Consider the following 9,883-nt stretch of genomic DNA (forward strand, 5'->3'; position numbering starts at 1 on the left):
CCTCGCAACGCTGAGGTTTAAGGCAACCGCAGCAGGCATTCTCCATGCCAAGGCAGCTACGTCAGGAGCCTGAAAGAATGGGAAGGTGGGGGAACTTCAAGGGAGCTGAAGTACCAGCAAAGGGGGAAACCGAGGCAGCTACACTGCAGTCAGGCAATCGGGAGTCCAGGCTGTGCATGCAACTGGTTGTCACTTGGACGTTTCCATGCAAAGGAAATTCTGCTTAGGGAATGCAAAGCAACCACTGGGTCTGTTAGTATAAAATACTCTGAACTGCCAGAGCATCTTCTTCTCAGTTGAACGTGGGCTAGCAGGATAAGAAAACCCCTGGTTTTCCTTGTACTGAGCATCACCCCGCAGACGTTGTAAACTCTGGACTTGCTAGCCCTTTCCAAGTCAATCCTCAAGAAGCAAAAAAGGGGGCGCTCAATTAGACGGCAACTCCCAAGAATAAGAGCAGCCAACATTCAGACAAGCAGGGGAACGTCAACTCCCACTCCCTGTTGCATAGCGTAACTAAGTGAACTCCTGTGACCACTGCTACACGCAGTGCAACCATGCCCAGAGCGCATCCGCGGCTCGGTGACATCCCGAGGACGTACGCAAGATGCTCAGGTCCCCCACAAGCAAGGCAACACCACGGAGCAGTAAAAGCTTCTATTTCAAGTTCTATCTTCATGCTAGGACAGGTTGAGAGGCAGATCCCATATAACTGTAGGAATCAGGTCAGCACTGCTCTGGGAGACTGCTGTTAAACCTGGACTCATTTTTGTCCGAGTAGCAGAAGACCCACAAACCCTTAGGTTAGAGCACAACTCAAGGAGTGTGTGGAGCAAGATGCTTAAATCCTTTAAATCCTTCAAACCAGCTTTAGTGCTGACCTTTGCACTGGGAAGTCACAGCTGCAGGCACTCCCTAACAGCTTAAAATGCAAGTTCTTCAGATTTCAAAAAGTCTGAAGAACCACCTATAACAAATGGGGTTCCTTGCAGCTGTTTCACAGCCTTCTCTTTTGTCAAAGAGCCTGCCAGCTACGGTACCTCTGTGAGTGGAGTAAAGCCTTCTGCTCTTTTCTGCAGCCTTGGCGGTTTCTTTTCTTCCACCTCACAGGCAGGTGACTTTTTGGCCTCACCAGGTGCCAGGGGTACCGCTTGTTTCGCTGGTCCATGCTGTTGCGGAGTAGCTTCTGCTGGTGGGGAGCCCCTGCGAGGAGAGGGAGAGAGAAAGAGAGAGAGCAGTGAGCTGTGGACCTGTACTGTCCCACGGAATTCTCAAGAATTCACCTTCTGGACAAGAAATGCTTTTTCAAGGCTGATGCTGACTACAGCCTCGGTTGCACACGTGTGACAACATCGTCTCCGCTTCCAGCACGGTTCTTTCGGAGCAGCCAGACTGGCATAGAAGGAAGCGCTGGAGGCTTTGTAAATTCCTTCCCACCTCCCTGTGCAAGACTCCTTTGGTTTCTCTTGATCAGTTTCGTTATTTGGAAAACAGGGAAGCAACCAGCACTTCCTCTGTCAAGTGCTCTGGGATCTACTGGGGATAAATGCTGCGTGCTAGGGCTTATACTGCAAGGTATAACATGAACGTCTGCAACTCTACCTGCAGCCACATACAGTTAGCTTACGGAAACTAAGACCAGCACAGGGAACTAAAAATGGGACACCTACAGGATATTTACTTGCCTCCTATAGGCTAGTCAAGAGAGTGACTGTCCCCATTTGGAGAGGATTACCAGTAAAACCACACAGACTCTGAAGAGCAAACACACAGACAGTAAAGTTGTCCGTACACATGTGCCTTCTTCAAAACCAAGAATTTGCCTTGTCACCAAAGACAAGGGCAGGGAGACCTTTTCCAGGAGGGAGACCTACAACAGACTCTCACAGTATTCTCCCCTTTCAGTCCAGCGTGGTAAGAGTAAGCATCACAAGCTTCATCAAATGACTTCCCTTGGTAGTTAAATCCACAAAAAAAGGCAAGAAAATGTTCCTTTCACTTGAACCCATCCTACCCTCTCAGTTCCTTTCTTTCCTTCTCTCCCCCGAGCTCAGGTGAACCACGGACAATTCCAGCACACAACAGTGCCGCACGGCTAAAGAGAGCGCTAGGCTTTAAAGCGGGGAGAAGAACAGGCACGGAAAGAGACACGCGCACAGAGCCAAAAGAAACAAGAACCGTGATGAAAAGAGACTCTACCTGGTCACAACATCGCCCTGAGACAGCTCTGGGCAGCAAACATCCACCCATGTGATACCTGCACAGAAAAGCAGCAGTATTAGAAAAATACGTCAACTTGCAATTTTACTTTTCAAGTAAAAACAAGCACAGAAGCCAGAGCTTTCAAAGGCAGATGCAACCTCAGGAAAACCAGGCACATTCAAGACTTCTGTACCGTGCAATACCTGTCCTCCTCTTTTTTGCCTCAGACTCGGCACGATCGTCCGCAGGCGCACAAGTGCTGAGGAAAGAACACACAGAACCGCGGCTTGAAACTTCCTTCAGCTTCTACCAGGCTGACTTCCCTTCACAGGGCCCAAACTTCCAAAGGTACTTTCCAGAGCCCAAAGGTTTCCCCCTCCGGCGAAAGGCCCTCGGGCGGCGCGGGGCGGCGGGCGGCGGCGAGGAGGGCGCCGAGGGCCCCCAGCAGCCATCGGGACACACACCCCGCGCCGGAAATGCGCCCGGCCCGCGCGCCCGGCGCCGCCTCCCTATTGGCTGCCGGGGAGCGGCCCCCGCCCCTGCGACACGGAGGGGAGGGACGGGCAGGCGGCGGGGCGCGCGCATGCGCGGCGCCGCCTGAGGGAGGCGGGAACGGCCGCCCAGCCCTCCGCCGCCTCCTCCCCGCTGGGGCCGGGCCTGTGCCGGCCCGCCCCCGGCCAGGCGGGGAGCTTTCCCTCCCAGAAAGCCCCGAGCCGAGCCCTGGACGGCCGTGGGGGGCGACAGGCCCGTCTCCCTTTAGGGAGAGGCCCCGCAGAGGCCGGAGGGGCGGCCGCAGGGGCCCAACCGAGGCCGGAGGGACCTCGCGGGGGACCCACAGAGGCCCGGGGGGCCCGTCGGAGGCCGCAGGGGCGCCCTGGAGGACCCAGAGGCTGGAGAAGCCGTTCCGCCTCCCGCAGGACGGGGGCGGGCCACAGCGCCCGGCGACGCTGGCTCTTGCGCGCCCGCTACTGCCTCCTGTGCTCTGCGGCGGTGAGGGAATGGCATTGCCGGGCTTACCCAGCCCTGGCCTCACGGCCCAAGCGACGCTTTGTGCCGCTCCGCTGGGGAGCTGCAGGCGCTGCGTGCGGTTCCGCCATGGCTCCGCTGCAACTAGGGACGCGGACGCTGCGTTCGACCATTGTGACCAACTGTGATGTAGCGGCGGCCAAGGGCCCGCTGCAGGGAGCCCGGCTAAAGCGGCCGCTGTGGGGCTGGCAAGCAGGCTGGTGAGTGCTGGGCTGGCTCCTGGTGGCCTGGGCTGTCTCTCGGGGGCAATGCCTTGCCCTGCCCCGCTGTCCAGGGGGGTTTTTTAATACGGTGCTTCCTAATGGTTTACCAGCTGTTGCCTCTGGGGTGGAAATGTGCATGTGTTGCTGCAGCCGCGTCCTGGAGAGATTTTTCTCTCCTGGAGAGACACATGAGGCGTGAAAACAAGTTTTTAAGTCTAAGAGGAGCAAGGGGGGCAGATGAAAGGGCTCAGGGCAGGAATGGCCCTTTGGGACAGCCCTTGTCACAGGAGGTCCCCCTAGCCTTTTATGCCTGCAGGGAGTCTTAAGTGATGGTGGTGTCTGGTTTAATGACAACGACCTTCCTCATTGCTTTAGGAACTTAATTGCCGCTCCACTTCTGCTTCAGGGCTCTGGCCCAGGAAGATGCCTGAGCGCTGGAGGCAGAAGTGGCCATGGCAGAGGCGTTGCAGGCAGGCTGCAGGCAGGGTGGGCGGTGGAAGCAGCCCGGCAGAGGGCAGGGCAGCCCCACGCATGGCCTGCGACTTGGAGATGCCTCTTCAGTCGGCTTCTGCCTCCCTCTCCTCTCCCCATCCATTTGTTTGAGGTCCTGAATAAGGAAAGTTGCCAGGTTTTTCTCGGTTTAGCTCTGTGAAGCCAAAACTCACCTGCAGCACTCCTGTTTCTGTCCACAGCAGAGAGAAAGCCAGAGCGGTGAACCCACTGGACAATATTCTAGGAAAGGGGGAAGGATGGTCTTTTGGGGAAGGGCTCTTCCCTGCTCCCAAGGCAGATGTGGCCCACGTGAGACTCGTACAGCTGCCCTGTGCCACAGGGTGATGCTGAGGCTTCTCTCCTGCCTTGGGACCCCCTACCCTGGGCACAGGTGTGGAGCCAGCCCTGGGGCTGCAGGATTCCTCTGCCAGGCATGTCCCCCCAGCCGCAGTTTCTTCCACCCTGCAGCATAACCCACCGCAGGACAATGCTCAGAAAAAGATGAGAAATCTTCTCTGGGAACTGTGGTGGTTATTCTAAAGCAGCTCCTCTGTGCTTCCTGGTAACACCACTTCCTTGTCCTCACCAGGACAGGGGTTTTAATGCTGTTAAATGATTTGAAAACACCTGCGTGAATGGCTTTGTGTGTGCCAGAAAAGTACCTGACAGTGGCGACAGGGTCAGTGTGACTGCGGTGCCCGTCCAAAGGTTTTGTCCCAGTCGGATTCCTTTGTGCGTGGTGTTTGGTGTGGAGACTCTTGTGATCTCTAGACGTCAGTAACCAAACACATCAAGAAGTTACCATTTCATTAAATTAAAGCCACCAGACTGAGAGTCTTTCTTTTTGGAGGGGAGTCTCTTGTTGCACCTTACATTAAATGTTTTGGGTATTTTCCTCCTCTCTGTCCTGTATACGGCAAAAAATTCCCATTTTTCTAAAGGCAAATACAACAGCTGGATGTGCCAGAGGCTGCCTGTTGTAATTCCTGGCACGTCTTTACAGTGCAGTTTTACATCAGTTACATTTCTCAGTGCCTGTAATTGATGCAGCTGATGGTCATGACTTAATTCCTTACTGTGCCTTTGAGCTTCTTGCTCAGTACATTGATGCGTAAGGACTCAAAATTAGGCTCTTTGGTGCACGAAAATCTGGAATCCCGTTACCAGACGTTTACATCCACATGGATTACTGGAGTCCCATCTCCGATCCGATAGGGAATGCGGATCATTCCAGAATCTGAGCTCATTAATTGTGCGTTACCCAAAGTCTCTGCCTTTAGAGCAGCTTCAGCGTGAAAGCAGCTTCACACACCTGGATGCCGAAGCAGCATATTTCAAATTCGTGGCATAACAAACTGAACAGTTAACCTTAGGGCTGGAGGAATGCTTGGTCATTTTAGCTATACCCCTACTTTTAGGTATGGAAAGCGTAATATGCTTAATCTGGCATTTCAATCTCTTTATTTCGCATGTGTTCGGGATGATGCCGGGTGGCACAGCGCTATCCCAGACTCCAAACCAGCACTGCGACTCCCCGCAGCGCGCCTTTGCTGGGGCTTTGGCTGGCTAATCTCGGCGGTTCTTTGCCTTGGGTACCATCCCCCTGGATATGAGTCAGTTTGTCACCACAGCTGCCTTATGGCTCGTGTGTGTTTAGCCGGTCGGCACCTAAAGGCACCTCGCAGCTCGTCCCTGCTTCCCACCCCAAAACGGGCACTCCGGGAGGCAGACTCCGTCTCGTGGCCAAGCACGGGTCTGGGCGGTCTTACTCGGGGTGTAAAATGGCAGAACGTGAACTCGGCTCCTGCCTGAGCTGAGCAGGGCACATCTGAATTCCTGCCCGTCTTCTCCCCTGCCCACCAACCCCTCCCAGACGTTCCTCCTCCTCCACGGGCTGTCGCGGTGGTGTTTGTCACTCAGCTCAGAAGGGACACCGCCATCACCACCACTTTGTGGACCCAGAAGGACTAGGAGTGCCGGGCAGGGGTCCCTCAGCTTCCCGCCACCATTGCCATGGCAGGGGCTTGCATGGAGGTGGCACATCAGCTCAGCGAAGCCCCGCTGCAGCGTCTGCTCCACATCTGGTCTGGGCTGGGAGGATGGCTTTGGGGGAGGCGTGCGGAGACCCTGCTCCGTCCTCCCGGTGTCACCAGAGAGGTGCCCAGCACTCCTGGAGATGGGCTCTGCTCCCTCCCCTGCTGCGTGGTACCTGGCAGGGAAGGGCGAGCGCCTTCAGGGCGGCCACAGGGGCTTCCTGGGAAAGCCCCGCTTGTTTGGGAAGGGCTCAGCAGTCGGCTGCGGGTGGCAACTTCTTCCTGTAACTGCTCCAACGTAACTCCCTCTTCTGCTCTGAGAAACCCACAACAATTTATTGTCGTTTAGACAGGTATTCTCTCACCCGATGGCCCCTCCCCACCCAGGAAGGGGAACTGGGAAAAAACAAGGAAAGCCGAGGACTGAAATTCAAACAGGTTTAATAGAATAAGACTAGACAATTAACATTGAGAACACTAAAGAACCAGTATTGATCCCGATACCAATAGAAAATGCACAAGGACTATTCCCAGCCCATCCCATCAGCAGAAGCCGTGCTCTCCCAGCAGGGACAGCCAGTGTGGGACCCTGCGAGCGCTGCGGCGTCGGGAGGAAGGGAAGGGCTCAGGGCCCCAGCACCGGGGCAAGGAGTGCTCAGGATGGCAGCCAGCAAGGGGGAGAGAACTCTGCAGCAAACTTTCTCGTTTATACTGAATGGTTATAAATACAGAGAGACATCTATATACACACCTGCACAAGCGTCATTACGTATGCAGGCTTCACACTTCCAAACAAATCATAATTTGAAATACAGGTGGTCTGACACTGAGAAGGACACAAGAAATGCACGACTGGACGGAAGCAGCAGGGAGAATCTTGCCCACAAACATTCCCCGTACCCCTTTCTAGTGTTTAGAAGTTAATAAGCTTTGAAGAAATCAGTAGAGAAATCATTTTAGCTTAAGCAAATGACTGCAGTCTTCATCCCTTTGACATATTTTTACAACAACCTTTGCTACATTACGTTAAGATGGATGTGGAAGCGGGACACCTGTGATCTGAGAGGAAACAGATGTGTATCTAAACCAGAAAATTAAACAGCTGCCTTAGATTCATTCAGCCCTTTTGGATTTTACAACATTTTCCAGTTTTTAAACATCCACATTTTTGTTTCTAGATCACCATTCGTTGAAACCTCTCTCTTCAATCTCCCCCACTTTACAGGATTATGCCACTTCTTCAGTACTTCCAGCCTCAAAGGAATTCCTGGCACCTCACCTGCTCCGCCTATCACTAAGACTGGCAATAACCCCTAAAATGTCAAAGCTCTTACCCACCCCCAAGCCCCAGGAAATCCTCCCGACCTAAAATGTCAAACACCAGGAGCCTGCATCACTCCAAAAGCAGTTTATGCCCCATTATCCTGACACATACTGAGGGTTCCTACAAGCCACTCCCCGCAGCTCACTGAAATCGCAGAGTTTCTACTACCTCCTTTGGTTGTTCTTCAGACATTTTCTCTGCCTAATTTTTGCTCTTTTGCCAAACTAGGCTCCTGTAAGGAATATGCAATAACAAAAGAAGAAAAAACAGACTTCTTTACCCTCCCTATATTCAAACTCTGCCGGTAAGCAGATCACGACTGGTGTTTGCTATTAAATAACCATTTTATTCTAACCTTCAATTTGTGACGACGTGTACATTCCCAAAATCACCAGATCCCTTGATCGTTACCCACAGTTCTTCCCCTTCATTGGCCACTACTGGAATTGAGGTGGAAGCCCTGAAGTCCAGGCTTGTGGACTGGAACACCTGGAAGGAACAGCTTTTGCCTCTCTCCCCCTGAAGCACACCAGCACCAGACCAGATCACTGCTGGGGGGGCTGCGAATCCACTGGGAGGGAAAGCAGAGCAGCCCCTTCCCATGACAGTTCCCACACTCCACCAAAAAGAAAAAAAAAAAAGCCAAAAAAAGACAAGAATGTGTTTTGAAAAATGAGACTATCAGACAAGAAGCACGGAAGCCCAGCTTCCTCCCACCACCTCTGCCGCTTGCACTGGCCCTGGGGCTCACTCCGTGCCACCAAGCCGGCAGGAGACTAGTCCAGCAGCAAAAAGCAAAGGATTTTCTGACAGCTTCGGGTACCGACCAGCCCAACAAAAAGTCAGATCAAGGGCAGCTGATGAAGGAGGAACACAAAGAACGACCTGTCCTTTTGGTGGCATCAAGCTATCAGATTGTTTCGAACCTTCTCAAACTGCTTCCTTAGTTCTTCTTCCACAACTTACTAATAAAAATCAGCATTCTTAAAAATAGATGCCTTAAGTATCTTGTAAGTACATCTGTACGTTGAGCATTTCTACTATTCAAGTTACTCTGATTAAAAAAAAACAACCAACCAACCAAAAGACCTGACTACCATATTAAATCATTGCTGACCAGGCACATACCAAGTAATCACCACCACCATTAACTAATTCACACAACGAGACTCACTACTTTTCCCTTTAACTAGTCTTCTTCCCAGCCCTCCCATGCCTGAATCACATGCACTCCAGTGAGCACAATTTCAATGAAGGAAAACACAATACAAGCGACTTGGAAAAACGTGGCAATTATTACAGCATACCGATGGTATCTCAAGTGTGTTCCAGTATTCGAAGTATTAGTAGCACCTAATAACTTAGAGCCTCTTCAGTTAAAAAGAGCTTCCGGAGTTTAATCCCACTATGGACTATAAACTCTGAAAGAGAATTTGAGCGGGGATTTTCTTTCCCTTCTTTTTTTCACACCCCTCTCCCTTTTTAAACTGTGACATAAACCAGTTTCAGTTTGCTTTGCTGCTGAAATAGCAAGTCCCATTACTTGCGAAAGCACCTGGTATTTCTTCTCCATCCCCAATGCTGACACTAGGACTCGTGGCTCCACAATCCAGTCAAGCCTGCAAAGCAACGCAGCTGGAAACGCAATCGGGACAAAAAAAATAAATCAGCTGATTTAATTCCCAGATCCGACTGGCTGTCCAAACACTAGTATAAGGGAGAAAGCAGAACACGTTTTCAGGAGCACAATTCTTGTTGGCAGCATGGACTTGGAGCAGCTCAACAGACAGTCGGAAAGTCATATCCTAGATTCTTTATCCAAACGCTGCTGCTACTCTGCAGAGACTTGAGCGCTTCCCGCTTCAAAAAGTAGAAAAGCCATTGACTCGGTAAAATAGAAGCCTTAAGTAAGCCAAAAATGTCATAAATAACACTAGCAAGAGCATTAGAAAAGCCGCTCCCTCATCTAGTCTGAAATAGCAGGTTGTAGCTCTGTGCTCTTCTCTCTTAATTTTACAAACGCCTACATTGCGTACAACTTGCCTATTTATGACTCACAAAAGTTCAGACATAACTCATTGTAAGCCTTGCTGAAGACTGTCTGCACGGGATTTTATTTTTGTAAATAAAAGTATAGAAAAGGGAAGAACAGGGAAGCAGGAAGAATGGGAAAGTACAGACTAGGAAGTAGGTGGGATAGCAATTGCTGTCCTATCACACCCTGCACAGTTACCTTTCCAAAAGACTTTGCTCGAAAGGTCTTCGTGTTTCCACTCCTTCTGATTGGAAATACAGCGCAGGTTATCCTGCCAAACTTTTACTAAAGGTCGGCTGCCGTCTTAAACTGCTTTTCAGTGGACTCGCACAACAGCAATTCAATCAACCTTTTATAAAAAAAACTAACCCACAGAAATCCACCTTGAGCAAGTCAGAACTAAGAGTTCCTCCCCAACAACACAGCAGTTGTAAGAACGACGTGAAGACACCAACGGAGAGGGAAGACCGGGGGCGGCACGAGCCTATTCTCTAATCCCTGTCTTTCAGCATTCATTCCCATGCAGCATTTTTAACCTCCCGCAGACCAAGTTCTCCTAACCTCAGCT

This window comes from Rissa tridactyla, chromosome 6 (assembly GCF_028500815.1).
Source record: "Rissa tridactyla isolate bRisTri1 chromosome 6, bRisTri1.patW.cur.20221130, whole genome shotgun sequence".
Classification (NCBI taxonomy): Eukaryota; Metazoa; Chordata; class Aves; order Charadriiformes; family Laridae; genus Rissa; species Rissa tridactyla.